Below are 15,228 nucleotides of genomic sequence, written 5' to 3' on the forward strand. Positions count from 1 at the left end.
AACCATCCCCCTCAGACTGGCCAGTCTCACTAGATTTGGACTGAAAGTATCCGATGTGGGGCAAGGAGGAAGACTAACCTTCATGGGCTCTTCCTCTTCCCTGACAGATGGTGAATGTTGCTTTATTTCTCTTGAATTTTTAAAATATCTTGTGGCACGCCAGTGAGTGCACTGTGCTGCTCTGGGGTGCCTCCGTGCATAGTTTGAGAACCAGCCTTACCCTGTGCAGGATTCCACCTGTATCAGGCATTCACTATTTGTAAGCTTCAGTGTTCAAGGGAAAGTGAGTGGAGGAAGAAATTTACCAAGAGGCTTGAACACCAAGCAGGATGAATTTGAAGCTTAGCAGACTTGGTGTGGGCAGGCAGAGATCGCCTAATTCCAGGTTAGTAGGGACCGTGGCATTTTTATCTTAAGACAAAACAAATATCAGCCATGGCATGACATTCCTGATAAAATGCCCTTATAATTTTCTTGAAGCAGAGCAGAAATCATCAGTGGACCACCGATGGGCTCTTGTAATCTGTTGATCTGTTGTCCTTCTTCAGTGGCCAACCCCAGTTGTTTTGATTATCTCCAGTGGGGACACTAAAAGGTGGTTTTTAAAATCCACTTGAAGGGAAGGCATGTAAATATAGTCACAGGTTATCCAGCCCAGCACTTGCCCTTGAGCTGTCAAACGGTACCCAGTGGTGCAGCAGGCATGCTGCCGTGTTGAGTCAGGGTGCAGGGCAGCTGTGGGATCGAGAACGTAGGTGGAGGTCGTGGTTTTGGAAAGAACCAAGACTCCCTCAGCCTTTGCCAGGGCAATGATGTTTCAACAGTGCATGAAGGGTTAGGGGTGTTGGGTGAGGTGACCCCAGCACATCGGAAACCAGTTCACCATGGAGCCCTGTGTGGGCAACACGGCCATTGATTAAAGTTTTAAAACATGCAAAATAATATTATGTATCACTTAGGCATAGTAAATGTGGAAGGAAAGAAAGGCATGGGAATGATAAATACCAAATCTGGAGATCCAGAGGGGTTGCTGAAGCAGAGTCAATTGTATTAACGATGTTTGTATCTTAAAGGTGGTGGGTTTGTGAGATGGATAATATTCTTAACAAGTTTGTGTCTTTGTGAAATACTTTGTAATTTTAATATGATAAGTAATCTTCCTGGATCCGTTATCCTATTACAGAACATATTCATATTTTCCATCCTGTAATTAGAAGGGAAAAAGAGGCAACAATACAGAATTGTCTCAATTTCAATTCATTAAATTTTCTACCCTGAAAATAATCCCGGATATTTAGTAACACTCCATTTTGCCTGAAACAAATTGAACCATGAAACTTCTGGTCTGTGAAATGTTTAAACACATTAGAAATGTGTGTAAACAACCAGATTAAAAATAACAAATGAATCTAACAAAAGGAGTAATGCTTGAACTCTATTTGTGGTGTATTTTGGTGTTTGCTTTATTTATTTTTTCTTTTTCAATTAAATGTTTCTCTATCATCTGAAAGGACAAAAGGAAATAGCGCCTGGTGATCATGTGGGCAGGGAGCAGTGCTGTTCCTGCCAGCCAGACTGAAAACACTTGTAATGCACAGGGCGTTGGGTGGAATACTCAGGGGGGTCTTGCCCCAGCAATAGGGAATGTTAAGTCCTGGACTGATCTCTGCTTTAGACCCACCTAACAAATCATAAAAGCAAGGCCAAAAGGGATCAACCCGTTTCCAAATATCTGCATCAGGAAAAAGCCCAAGAATATAAACACACATACATACATACACACCCACACTATTCATAATGAGGAAAATCATCAATCAAAACTGAAATGCATGCTAGAATTAGCACCAGGATTAATGAGTTTAACAAGGTTGTTGGATAAAAGATCAATACATATATATATATATATATATAAATCATTGCTATGTATTACCAGTGAACAAACAGGAACTGAAATTTTTTTTAAATGCATTTACAGTGGCATCAAAACTGTTTAGTGATAAATAAGACAAAAGCTGTGAAAAGTTTATACACTGAAAACATCCATCATTGCTTAGAGAAATTAAATACAGCCTAAGTAATGGAGAGATATACCTTGTTCATGGGTCGAAAGACTCAAATGGCGAGATTGTCAGTTCTCTGCAAGTTGATCTATAGCAGGGGCTGCTGGCACAGGCCGACTGGCTAGCCGCCTGGTTTGGTAAGTAAAGTCTTGCTGGAATCCAGTCACGCCCATTCGTTTGCATGTTGTCTGTGGCTGGTTTCACACTGGCAGAGTTAAGTAGTTAGTTGTGACAGAGACCATATGGCCCGCAAGCCTAAAATATTTACTGTCTAGCCTTTTAACACAGATTTTTCCAAACCCTGTTCTATAGATTCAGTGCAAAATCACAGCAGGCTTTTCTTCGTAGAAATCAATGACCTGGTTCTTAAAATTCACATGAACGTGTAAGGACCTAAAATAGCCAAAACTTTGAAAAAGGAGAACAGAGTTGGAGGACTAACACTACTTGATTTCAAAGCTGCAGTAATCAAGACATGTGGTAGTGGTTTAAGGATAGTCATATAGATTAATGGAACAGAATGAGCCCAGAAATAAATCCACACATATGTGCACTACTGATGCAGAAAATTCAGTACAGGAAAAAATAAGCTTTTCAACAAATATTGCTGGAGCAATTGGATATCCATATGCAAAAAAAAAAAAAAGAAATGATCATGAACCCACACCTCACACCATATACAAAATCTGACTCAAAATGGTTCATAAGCTTAATTCTAGGGGCAAAGAACAACAACATAGGATACAATATTTGGACCTTGGTTTAGGCAGATATTTTTTAACTACAACTACCTAAGGCATGTCACTTGAAGGAGTAAATTGATAAATGGGACTTCCTCCAAAAAAAAAACTAATGCTCTTCAAAATCCTGTCATCTTTATAATGAGAAAGTGAAACAAAAAGCAGAAGAATCTGTTAGAACTCAGGGGGGTGAAGGTGGGGACTCTGAAACACTCAGCTGGAGAGATCCAGCCTCAGAGAGTTTAGTAGAAGCAGGAGGAGAAGCAAAGTGGCAAACAAGTCCATCAAAATCATAATTTCCTGAAATCAAAACACTGTTTTTAGGAAAGCCACAAAGTAGTATATTTCTCTTGAATTCCAGGAGATAGGGAAATTGAGGGAATCAGAACTAACAGTGGCTTTGGAGCCAAGCAGCCCTAGGTTTACATCCTAAGACCTAAACTTATTAGCTGTCAGGGCCTCCGGAGCGTGGCCTGACCCTTGTGCGCGTCAGTTACTGCATCTGTAAAATGGGAGACATGGTAGGGGTTAGAGATAGTGACTGCTGAGTGCCCACCACGCGCCAGCACAGAGTGGCTTTCAGTTAACTGCCCAGGCTTTTCTTCAGTCCTGCTGAGCTTTTTGTTATGTTTGGATTTCTTCCTGAGACCCTTGCCAGCATGGGAAAGGATTCTGTAAAATGTGAAAACTAAATGCAAGTATAAGGTTCTTGTTTATTTTTTGTTTTATAATTTCCTATAAATCCTAGCTGATCTTGCTAGAAGAGAAGGTCTAGGCTCTTACTTTTTAGAGGAGATTAAGCATTCCTATGCCGGATGGAAAGAATTCAGGAAGAAAGCCAGGAAAACAAATATCCTGAAGAGACTTAGAGTCAAGAGGTGAGAGTGGAAGAATTTGACACAAGGGAAAAAGAAAAATGCAGAGCTACTGGTATATTTGTGACACGAAGGTTTTCCATAGAGGGTAAATTTGGAATTTTCTAAAGGGTTGCTATATGCCAGACTCTAGATCAAGAAGAGAAAAGCACAGATGGGTTGGAGGAAACGTGCTGTAACCTGCTGCTAACCACAAGGATGACCATGGAGGGGTGGGAACCAGAGGACACAGCACCTGGGGCCAGCACTGCCACTCAGGAGGGCTGTTGTCTTTTGGGTCTATATTTACAGGATTTGAAAGCAACCTGCCAACACTTCTCAGGCTTACCAGTAATCCTGGACTTCCCCTGATTCTTGTGAAAATGAAATGTGGCCAAAAGAAAAAAAAAATAGTTGTAACGCCCCGTGAGTGTTCACAGTCTTCCCTTCCTCCCAGGAGTATTTGTTTTTCTACCAGCTCAGAGTCTAGGCTCGTGTATGGAGCAGAATAACTAGGGATTCAGTGGAGGTGGAGAAGGGACTAAGAGGACAGACTGTGACAGGCTTGACTGCCTCACACTGGAAAGAGTAGACAAGAAAGGGAGAGATCTGGAAATGGAAGGAGGTGGGGGCAGAAAAGACGAGCCTGTGAGGGCCAGACTGAGAGGGAGCTTGGGGAGCTAGATAGATAGCAGTATGCCCAGGGCTGGGGGCACGACCCAGTGATGCCATTAAGGACCTAGGCTTTTTCTGTTTTCCCATCCAGCCATGCTCAGCATGTTGACTTTCATCGTGGTCGCAAGGTGGCTGCTACTGCTCCAGGCATCAAATTGTCATCCATGCTTCCTAAGGCAACCGGGCAGGGGGAAAGGGGCAGCTTCTCTTCAGAATTTCTTTATATTAGAGGAAAACCTTTCTCAGGGACTTCCCTCAAGCACCGCCAACTAAAATTTGATGAATAGTTCATGACCTGATTGCTGGGAAGGTTAAGGAATCACCTGGCATTTCCAGCTTCTATAGTGAAAGCTGGGCTCCTATAACAAGAAGAAAGTAGAGACCAGGTTGAGAGGGAATGGAATGCACTGGGTCAACAGTAGGAGAGAACGCACCTTGTTCTAATAGATTAGAATTTGCAAGAATCTTTGAGTGTCAAGAAAATGCATATTCAAGGGAGATTCCCGAACCTGAGGGTCAAAAGCCACAAATGGCAGAAAGCATTTGTGTGACACTAAGAAGAGACAAGTGATGTGTTTGGGACATAGCATAAGAGACACAACAGAGATTCGGGAATTGTGGGGGAATATCCATATGCAGAGTATTCTACCGGAAACAGGTGCTTCCTACCTCCCGGGCTGGTTCTGTAACACTGAGTGCCTAGTCAGCTAATTTAGAAAGACTGAATTTCCTTGTTGCCCTGACTGGTCCTTCCCCAAACCTTCCCATCCCAGGGGCAGAAGCACAGTGACCAACATTGCAGAAACAGCCCAAGATCCGAGACTTTAGGAGAGAGAGTTCAAGAGATTGGGGTGGGGAGGGCTCTCAAAAACAAGAACACAAATGAAGTTCTGAGTCTTCACCCCCCCCACACACACCCACCTTGAAACTTCATGAAACACCTCCATGTTCCCCAACTCTACAAATGGCTCCATCATCCACCTTTTACTGCTCTCATATCTAATCCATTAGCAAGTAAGATGACTCCATCTCCAGAATTCGGATATCCCCCCTTACTCCACTTTCTCCATCGCCAGTTCCCCTGCCCTAGACACAGATGCACTCCTGCCAGCCACGGCAGCTCTGGTGTCCCCACCTCCACCCTTGCAGCTCACCTCTCTCCCCAAGTCCCGTCCTCCATGCTGCAGCCACAGTGAGCGCATGAACAGAAGGGCTGCAGGCAGGCTGGGAAGCACGACAGTTGCAAGTGAATCAGTGACCCAGGAGAATTACGTGGAGCATTTTCCAATGACCTCACATTCAGACGAAGGGGTGTGAAAGGTGGAAGGTGGACATAAGGGAGCTGAGACTGCAAAGCTTTGGGCCTAGAGTAGAGATCTGGGTAATAAAGGCTAGACCCACTTCTGGGCTCTGCCTGGTTTGGAAAGGGTAATTAATGCATTGCGGAAAGGAATTCAGGTAGAACTTGACAGGCTTTAATGATGAAAGTCAAAAAGTACAAGTTGACTTCCGGAGAAGATGGCGGCTTAGTAAGATGCACGGGTCTTAGTTCCTCCTCCAGAACAGCAACTAAAGAAACAGAAACAATACGAAACAGCTCCCAAAGCCACGACAGAAACCAAAAAGACAGCGTACCCCATTCTGGAACGGCTGAACGGGCAGGGAGAATCTGCTGCGGTGAGATACCCGAGGGGCGCGCGTTTTCCCGGCCGGGGCGGCTGGCGACTGGGGTCCCCTCCACGCACGTGGCTCCCCGGTCCGACTGGGAACGTTGGATAGCGGGGCCCTCCCGGCACGCTTGACGTCTCGGGCCAGCTGAGCAATTTGGACCGGCTCTCCCCCAAGCCGCGGCGGCCGGCGACCCCCCTTCCACGCGCAGTTTCCCGGGCCGACTGCGAGATTCAGATTGGCAAGTTAAAGGAGCCACAGCATCTTTTACTGGTGGGACCCGCAGACAGATGAGCGCCACGAGCGCCACCTACTGGGCAGGAAAGAAAAACAGAGCCCAGAGATTTCACAGAAAAACCTTTCAACCATCCGGGTCCCACACCCAGGGAAATCTGATCAAATGCTCAGACACCAGCAGAAAATAATGGATGACGCTCGGAAAATTGAAGATATGGCCCAGTCAAAGGAACAAACCAATAGTTCAAATGAGATACAGGAGCTGAGACAACTAATGCTGAATATACGAACAGAAATGGAAAAACTCTTCAAAAACCAAATCAATAAATTGAGGGAGGACATGAAGAAGACATGGGCTGAACAAAAAGAAGAAATAGAAAATCTGAAAAAACAAATCACAGAACTTATGGGAGTGAAGGACAAAGAAGAAAAAATGGAAAAAACAATGGATACCTACAATGGTAGATCTAAAGAGACAGAAGCTACAATTAGTGAACTGGAGGATGGAACATCTGAATCCCAAAAAGAAACAGAAACTATAGGGAAAAGAATGGAAAAACTTGAGCAGGGGATCAGGGAACTGAATGACAATATGAAGCGCACAAATATACGTGTTGTGGGTGTCCCAGAAGGAGAAGAGAAGGGAAAAGGAGGAGAAAAACTAATGGAAGAAATTATCACTGAAAATTTCCCAACTCTTATGAAAGACCTAAATTTGCAGATCCAAGAAGTGCAGCGCACCCCAAAGAGAATAGACCCAAATAGGCATTCTCCAAGACACTTACTAGTTAGAATGTCAGAGGTCAAAGAGAAAGAGAGGATCTTGAAAGCAGCAAGAGAAAAACAATCTGTCACATACAAGGGAAACCCAATAAGACTATGTGTAGATTTCTCAACAGAAACCATGGAAGCTAGAAGACAGTGGGATGATATATTTAAATTACTAAAAGAGAAAAACTGCCAACCAAGACTTCTGTATCCAGCAAAATTGTCCTTCAAAAATGAAGGAGAAATTAAAACATTTATAGACAAAAGTCACTGAGAGAATTTGTGACCAAGAGACCAGCTCTGCAAGAAATACTAAAGGGAGCACTAGAGTCAGATACGAAAAGAAGAGAGAGGTATGGAGTAAAGTGTAGAAAGAAGGAAAATCAGATATGATATATATAATACAAAAGCCCAAATGGTAGAGGAAAATATTATCCAAACAGTAATAACGCTAAAAGTTAATGGACTGAATTTCCCAATCAAAAGACATAGACTGGCAGAATGGACTACGACCCAGCAATACCACTGCTAGGTATCTACTCAAAGGACTTAAGGGCAAAGACACAGACGGACATTTGCACACCAGTGTTTATAGCAGCATTATCTACAATTGCAAAGAGATGGAAACAGCCAAAATGTCCATCAACAGACGAGTGTGGCTAAACAAACTGTGGCGTATACCTACGATGGAATATTATGCAACTTTAAGACAGACTAAACTTATGAAGCATGTAATAACATGGATGGACCTAGAGAACATTATGCTGAGTGAGTCTAGCCAAAAACTAAAGGACAAATACTGTAAGGTCCCACTGATGTGAACCGACATTCGAGAATAAACTTGGAATATATCATTAGTAACAGAGACCAGCAGGAGTTAGAAACAGGGTAAGATAATGGGTAATTGGAGCTGAAGGGATACAGACTGTGCAACAGGACTAGATACAAAAACTCAAAAATGGACAGCACAATAATACCTAAGTGTAATGTAACTATGTTGGAACACTGAATGAAGCTGCACCTGAAATATACTTTTTTGTTTGTTTGTTTGTTTGTTTGTATCTTTTGTTTTTGTTTTTTTCTTTTTCCTTTTTTTATATATATATATTTTTTTATTAGTACTATTATTTTAATTCTCTTCTCTATATTAACATTCTATATCTTTTTCTGCTGTTTTGCTAGTTCTTTTCCTAAATCAATGCAAATGTACTAAGAAATGATGATCATGCATCTATGTGATGATACTAAGAATTACTGAGTGCATGTGTAGAATGGAATGATTTCTAAATGTTGTGTTAATTTCTTTTCTTTTTTTTGATTAATAAAAAAAATTAAAAAAAGAATTACTGATTGTAAAAAAAAAAGTACAAGTTAAATTTTAATCAGGATAAAATGAACGTCTTACATTTTATGTAAAAAAAAAAAAAGAAAAATCACAAAAGTACAGGATGAGAAAAAATCTTGACCAAACCATGTGCATGTTGGGGGAAAAAAAAAAGTAGGCCTGTTTCCCTGTCTGCAAGTTTGAATGCACCAGAAGTAAGGCCACCAAAGAAGCTTTCTGTAACCCGAGAACGCAGTAACAGAGGAGTGTCCAGGACAAAGGGCGTGACCCAAGGCCTCCTGGGCCCAGCTCTGGCCACCTCTTCTGACACCGCTTTTCTCTGACTTTCCCCACCTCTTCATTCCTTTGACGTTGCACCCTTGCAGCTGCGCAGTGGCCACCAGTGCTGTTTTCCCCAGCCTCCCCCGTCCCCCATCCTCCATCACTGCCTCCTTGTTTCCCCACTGAACTCCGGCCTAACCCTCCTCTCTCCTGCACATCTCTGCCTCTCTGCTGGACTCTAAGCTCTTCTCTGAGGGTGTGCACGGAGTGCCTAGTACAAGCAATGGGCACTTCATGAGTGGTTGGTAGTGTAGAATGAATAAGTGAATGCTCCAGCTATGTTCTCTGTTAAACTGGGCACACCAAGGATAATGTTTCTCAAATCCTAGCATGTCTGTGAATCCCCTGGGGACCTCATTAACGTGCAGCTTCTGATTCAGCACCACCGGGCGTAGTCTGCAGTTGGGATGAGCTGCAGATATTGCCAGTGCCGCCTGCCTTGGACCATACTTGATGGGACAAGGATCAGGGGATTGTGCTAATTCCTAGGCACTCCGTCTCAGTAAAGACATTGAAGAACTCAGGAGATGTCAGAATGCTTTGAAAACTGTATTATGTGAAGCAAAGTTGAAGAAAGTGGCAGTTTTCACCCGGAAATAGCAAGACAAGGTGGGGCAGGGGTTATAACTTCCAACATCGAGACTCGAAGCTCTCTGGCTCTGCCTTCCCCAGCCAGCCCTGCGTGCCTGTGAGCAAAGTGTTTCCCTCTCTAAGTTTCAACTTCTTGCTTTACAGTGACAGTACCTACCTTGTGGGGTGGTTATCAGAATAGTTTGCATGGTGCCTGACAGAGTGGTAGTCACAAAGCAAATGCTAATGCTAGTTCCTCACAGTTGTCTTTTTTTTTTTAGTACAGAGGGTGGATCTAGGACCACTAGCCAGAAGGAAAAATGGTTTAGATTTGGCAAAATATAAAGAACACTGTGTGATCACCAAAGCCTACCAAGGCTGGGGGCATTAGGGGGCGGGGGGGAAGGGCCTTTTTGTGAGGAGTGTCCTCAACTCTGACTGGAAGTGGTCAAGCCACCTTTGCTGCCCGGCTGGCAGGAGGGCTGACAAAGGACACTGTCCCTTCCAATTTGCTATTTTATGGAAGGAACATGAGTTTGTAGAGACACATAAGGGAAGAAGCAAATGAACTGGGCTTCTCGTCCACGGCACCCATCCCTCAGCAGTCGGCCAACTCTTTGGGGACCTTCATGATGAGACTCACAGGAGGGCTTTTTTGTTTGCTTCCCAGAGTTACTAGAAAGCAATATTGGAAACTGGGGGGAAGATCAAACAGAAACAGAAATGATAATTGTGAATGTAATTAACAGCACTGACATATATTTGAATGTGGTAAAAAGAGGAAGATTTAAGTGGCATATATGTTACTAGAATAAAAATTTTTTAAAAATCCATTGAACTACACAACACAAGTGAACCCAAAGTTAAACCAGAGACCATAGTTAAATAATACACTTACTAAGAATGTGCTTTCATCAGTTGTAACAAATGTACCACACCAATGCCCGATGATAATAAAAGGATGACATGTGAAACCTTTTTTATGCATGATTTTTCTATAAACTCACAACTTTTCTAATACAAAAGTATTTATTTTCTTAAAAAATAAAAAAGAAATAATAAAGTCCTCCCATGGAAGCACTTGTAGATCAGAAATGTGAAATAATGACCACCTCCCTGTTCCCACCCTCCAGTCTTCTGCCCTGTGTACAGAGGACACCAGAGATAAGGACCAATACCCAGGCACAAGGGCAGCAGGGGGAAAGAAGTCTGGGGAAACTGGCCATCCCCAGACCCATAGCATACTTTGGGGACCACACAACTGGAAGAGCCCCTAATTATGCTTCAGAAGTGGGAGGCTTCTTGGTGCTGCTGGTCCTGGCAGGAGTAAGAGGCTGCATGCCTGCAGACCTCTTAGAAAAGATTTCCCCTGGCATCCCAGCCGACACAGCCCTCAGGTCACCTTCACAGAGAAACATTTAGCAAATATTCGTCAGGTCCCTATTACATGTTAAGCGTCATGCAAGGTGAGGGGATGAGACAAGAGGAAAAGCAAACGGGCAAGAGGGGATCATAGAATCAGATGGTAGATAAGGGTTACTAGGAGAAGAAGGGAGAGAGAGCATTCAAGGCAAAGAAAACAGCCTGTGCAAAGGCCTTGATGTGGGAAAGCTAATGGTAACTGCAGGAGGCAGGAAGAAGACCATTGAGGCTGAAAGGAAAGAGGAAAGGAGCATGGCCAAGGGTTGGCAAGATTGATCCTTACACAGGATGCTGTTGCCTTTACCCAAGAGCGTGGGAAGCCACTGAAGGGGATTAAGAATGGATGGAGCATCTTTAGATTTACATTTAGGCTGTATCATGGAGGAGAGATTGGGGTGGGGTTGGGGTTGGCAGAGATGGTACGAGTAGACCAGTAAGGAGATTGTTACAGCATTGTCTACAATGGATTCATGTGAAAGTGGTCAGGATGTGGAGAAGTAGACAAATCTGAGAAATGAGGAGGGGATGAAGTCATAAAGGTCAGTTTTCCAAGGCTCCTGAGCTGTGCATTTGGGTGCGTGACTGTGCAGTTCACTCAATGGAGAAAATGACCTTGAATTTGGTAACATCCAGGGAAAATGTCAAGTGGATATCTGTTATGCATGAGAATAACAGGAGAGGAAAACCTGGGCTAAAATAAAGATGTATGTGTGGGCCCTGCAGGCAGATGGTGGCTGAGACCATGGGTGTACGTGATCTCTCTCAGGAAGGCGTATAGCCACACTGTCCCTGGTAACCACTAGCCACCAATGGCTATTTGAATTTAAATTAGCTCAAACCAAATGAGATTAAAAGTTCAGTTTCTCTATTTAGCACTAGCTACATTTTAAGTGCCTAATAGAACATTCTCGTGACCTCAGGAGCTTTAGTGAACAGTGCTGATTTAGAGTGAAAAGGAGAGGGCCCAGATTTGATCCTTAAGTGATGCTAGCTTTAGGGGCCTGCTGGAGAAGGCTGAGCCTGCAAAGTCGGTTGGCAGAGAAGTGGGAAGGAGGCAAGTTGTCACATCACAGAGTCAGGGGGAGAGGGTGTTTCAGGAAGGAGGTAGTGGCAGAATGTCCCATGCTGCCATAAAATGTAAGTTGAAGACCAGAAAATGCCCGTTGATTTTAACGACATGGCAGTCACCTTAGAGGGACTATTTCAGTGGCTAATAGGGCCAGGAGTCAGTTTGGAGTGGTTTGTGGAGCAAACATTGAGAAAACAACCAGGGTAGTCAGCTCAATCAACATGTTTGGTTGGAAAGGAAGAAAAGAAATAGGATGCCACCTGGAGGGGAGGATGGGGCATCAGGGGTTGAGAGGAGGGGTTTGTTTGCTTGTTTAATGGGAGAAACTAGGGTGTGTTTAATAGCCAGTGGAGAATTCTAGGGATTTATACCTCAGGTATACTCACGTGTACGTAAGGGAGTACACACAAGCACACACACACACACACATACATACGTGCATATATATATATATATTTATACATGTATGTCTAAGAATGTAAGAAAAACAAAGGTTTAATGACAATCTGAATATCCTGATTTAGGAGACTGGTTAAATGAATCGTTCTGTTGATACAGAATTCTTATAGTCATTCAAAATAAAAAAGTTTCTACAGTTCCTGACATAGGACAGTCTCTAAGATTTATTAAATGACTGTGTAAGATGCAGATAGGGAATATTATGCTACCCTTTGTATTGAAAACAATGAGGTAGATATTCCAGAGATATCCTATGCTGATATTTGCAAAACAAACACCTTTGAAGAAATGAAAATGAAATTGGTAGTATATTAAGAAATTGCCGCCAACATGGGAAATCAGGGAACAAGACTGAGGGTGTCTTTTTTTCACGGTAATTTTTTATACTGTTTGATTCTTTAACCATATGTGTTTTTTTTTTTTTTTTTTTTTTTAAAGAGAGAGGGAGGAAGGGAAGGAAAGACAGAGAAGGAAGGAAGGATGGAAGGAAGGAAGGGAGGAAGAAAGGGAAACATCTTTAAACATTTTCTTGTTTTATTATATTTTGTTTGTTTGTTTGTTTTTTACATGGGCTGGGGCCGGGAATCGAACCGGGGTCCTCCAGCATGGCAGGCAAGCACTCTTGCCCGCTGAGCCACCGCGGCCCGCCCCAACCATATGTGTTTTAGTTTGCAAGCTGCCAGAATGCTATATACCAGAAGTGCAACTGCTTTTAAAAAGGGGGATTTAATAAGTGACAAGTTTACAGTTCTAAGCCTGTAAAGTTGTCCAAACTAAGGCATCCAGGGAAAGATACCTTAATTCAAGGAAGGTCGATGGGTGAGGAACACCTCTCTCCACTGGGTAGTCACGTGGCTGGCATCTGCTGGTTCCTTGATCCTGGGCTCTGTTGCTCTCAGTGTCTGTTCCTGTGGGGGTGCCTCACTTTGCTTCTCTGGGGCTGGCTTTCATCTCTTGGCTTCCCTTGGCTCTCTCCAGGTTCTGGTTTGCTTAACATCTCATGACAATGTCTGCTGGGCTCCAGGCATCTCCAAACACCTGTGTCTCTGTTCTCCAAGTGTCGGCATCGGTGTCAGCTCTGCTATGAAGTTTCTGTCAGCGCTGTCATTTCTGTCGTTTCTGACTCTCTCCAGAATGTTTCCTTTTAAAGGATTCCAGTAAACTAACCAAGACCCACCTGGAATGGGTGGAGTCATAAACTCCATCTAATCAAAGGTCACACCCATGATTGGGTGTGTCACATCTCTTTGGAGATAATCAAATCAAAATATTCTAACCTACAGTATTGAATTAAGATTAAAAGAAATGGCTGCCCCCACAAGTTTGAATCAGGATTAAAGCATGACTTTTCTAGGGTACATAATACTTTCAAACTGGCACGATATGCGTATATTTTAAAAATAACAGTAGGAAGGATTTGGTTGAGAGAGAAGCTAAATAATCACAGCAGGGAGAAATCAGTGATCTACTGCCTACCTCTCTAGGTAGAACTTTCTTAGCCCTTAATTAATCTGCTGACCAGAAACACCATGAAATCGGGCATATTTTAATTTATAATGAGTTTTTGTGATGCTCCATCCTAACCATCTTGTATTAGTTGTCTATTGCTGCATAACAAATTACCCCATTACTTAGCAGTTTAAAACAGTAAACATTTGCTCTCTCAGTTTCTATGAATCTGCATATGGCTTACCCAGGTGCCTCTGGCACAGTCTATCTCATGTTGTCCTCAAGGTGCTGACAAGGGTTTCTGTCATTTCAGTGCACATCTGGAAAGGACCCTCTTCCGGGTGCCCTTACAGGGCTGTTGACCAGAGATACTGTTCCCTGCCACGTGGTCCTCACCACAGGGTAGCTCTCAGCACAGCAGCTGGCTTCTGCCAGAGCAAGCAAGTGGGAGAGGGTGCTCACAAGAAGGAAGCCACAGCCTCTTTGCACCCTAATATCAGAAGTGATACATCATCACTTTTGCTGCTTCTGTTGTTTAGTAGCAGTCTGTAGGTCCAGCCCACACCCAAGGGAGTGAATGACAGGAGATGGAAATCATTGGGGACCATCCTTGAGGCTGCATGCCACACACCTCAAAATTCAACACGGTTGATACTTCTGCTCCTTCATTTGGTAGTCTTCTCTTCCAACCCATGGAAACCACTTCTGCAGCATGAACAGAAGGGAATTCACACAATGATCAATATATGTTTTTCCTTAGAGTAACCCATTGCTGTTTCCTGTTTTATTGGCCTGCAATAAGCTCCCATCTGTTTTTGATACCTTCCAAAATCTATCAACTTTAATAAGACTTGAAATTTTTGATAGCATAGGAAACTAATCATCACTCCATGCTTCAAAGTTGTTTAGGGAACATTCTACTATGGTTGTTTAAGAGAATGGCCTTATTTTCAGGAAATACACACTAATGTATTTAGGAGTAAAGGGGCATGATGTCTGTAACATACTCTCAAACAGTACAGAAAAAATAATATATAGAAAGAGAGTGATAAAGCAAATGGAGCAAAATGTAAACAATTTGATGAATCTGATTAAAAGTCTATGGTACTTCCTTGTACTATGCTTGCAGTTTTCTCTAAGTGTGAAATAATATTAAAATTAAAAGTTTAGGGGGAAAAAAACCATTCTCAGTCCCCTCCCTGCACCTACTAAATGAGAATTGCAAGTGGTGGGGCCTAGAGAATCAATTTGTAGAAGATTCTCAGATACATTCTGAGTAAAAATCATCAAGGTTTGGCAACCACTACATGAGATGACACTTCATTTTACTCTTAAAGCTATCTGCATAACAGCATCCAAAATTACTTAATGGATTTCATTTTTTAGGGTAAAGGGAGGTCATCACATGAGATTTCATTCGTTCCCTGGCTCTCCTCCAGCTGCAGATTTAGCCTCTCCGAGGGACCAGGGTTTGATGGCAGAGGAGGGAGTATAATTTTGAAGTTGAGAAAGAAAGGAGACCCCAGAGGATGTGTTTATGGTTACTGAAAAGAGTAGAAGCAATTGGTTTGAGCATAGAACTATGTATAAA

At 42.9% G+C, this 15,228-nt stretch overlaps 1 protein-coding gene across 3 annotated transcripts in view; it reads left to right on the forward strand.

The window, feature by feature from the left end:
* Nucleotides 1-15,228, forward strand: part of ANO10 (anoctamin 10) — a 252,618-nt gene that overhangs the window by 218,944 nt on the left and 18,446 nt on the right. The gene's annotated exons all lie outside the window — the stretch shown is intronic.

The sequence above is a fragment of the Tamandua tetradactyla genome, chromosome 15, assembly GCF_023851605.1.
Source record: "Tamandua tetradactyla isolate mTamTet1 chromosome 15, mTamTet1.pri, whole genome shotgun sequence".
NCBI lineage: Eukaryota > Metazoa > Chordata > Mammalia > Pilosa > Myrmecophagidae > Tamandua > Tamandua tetradactyla.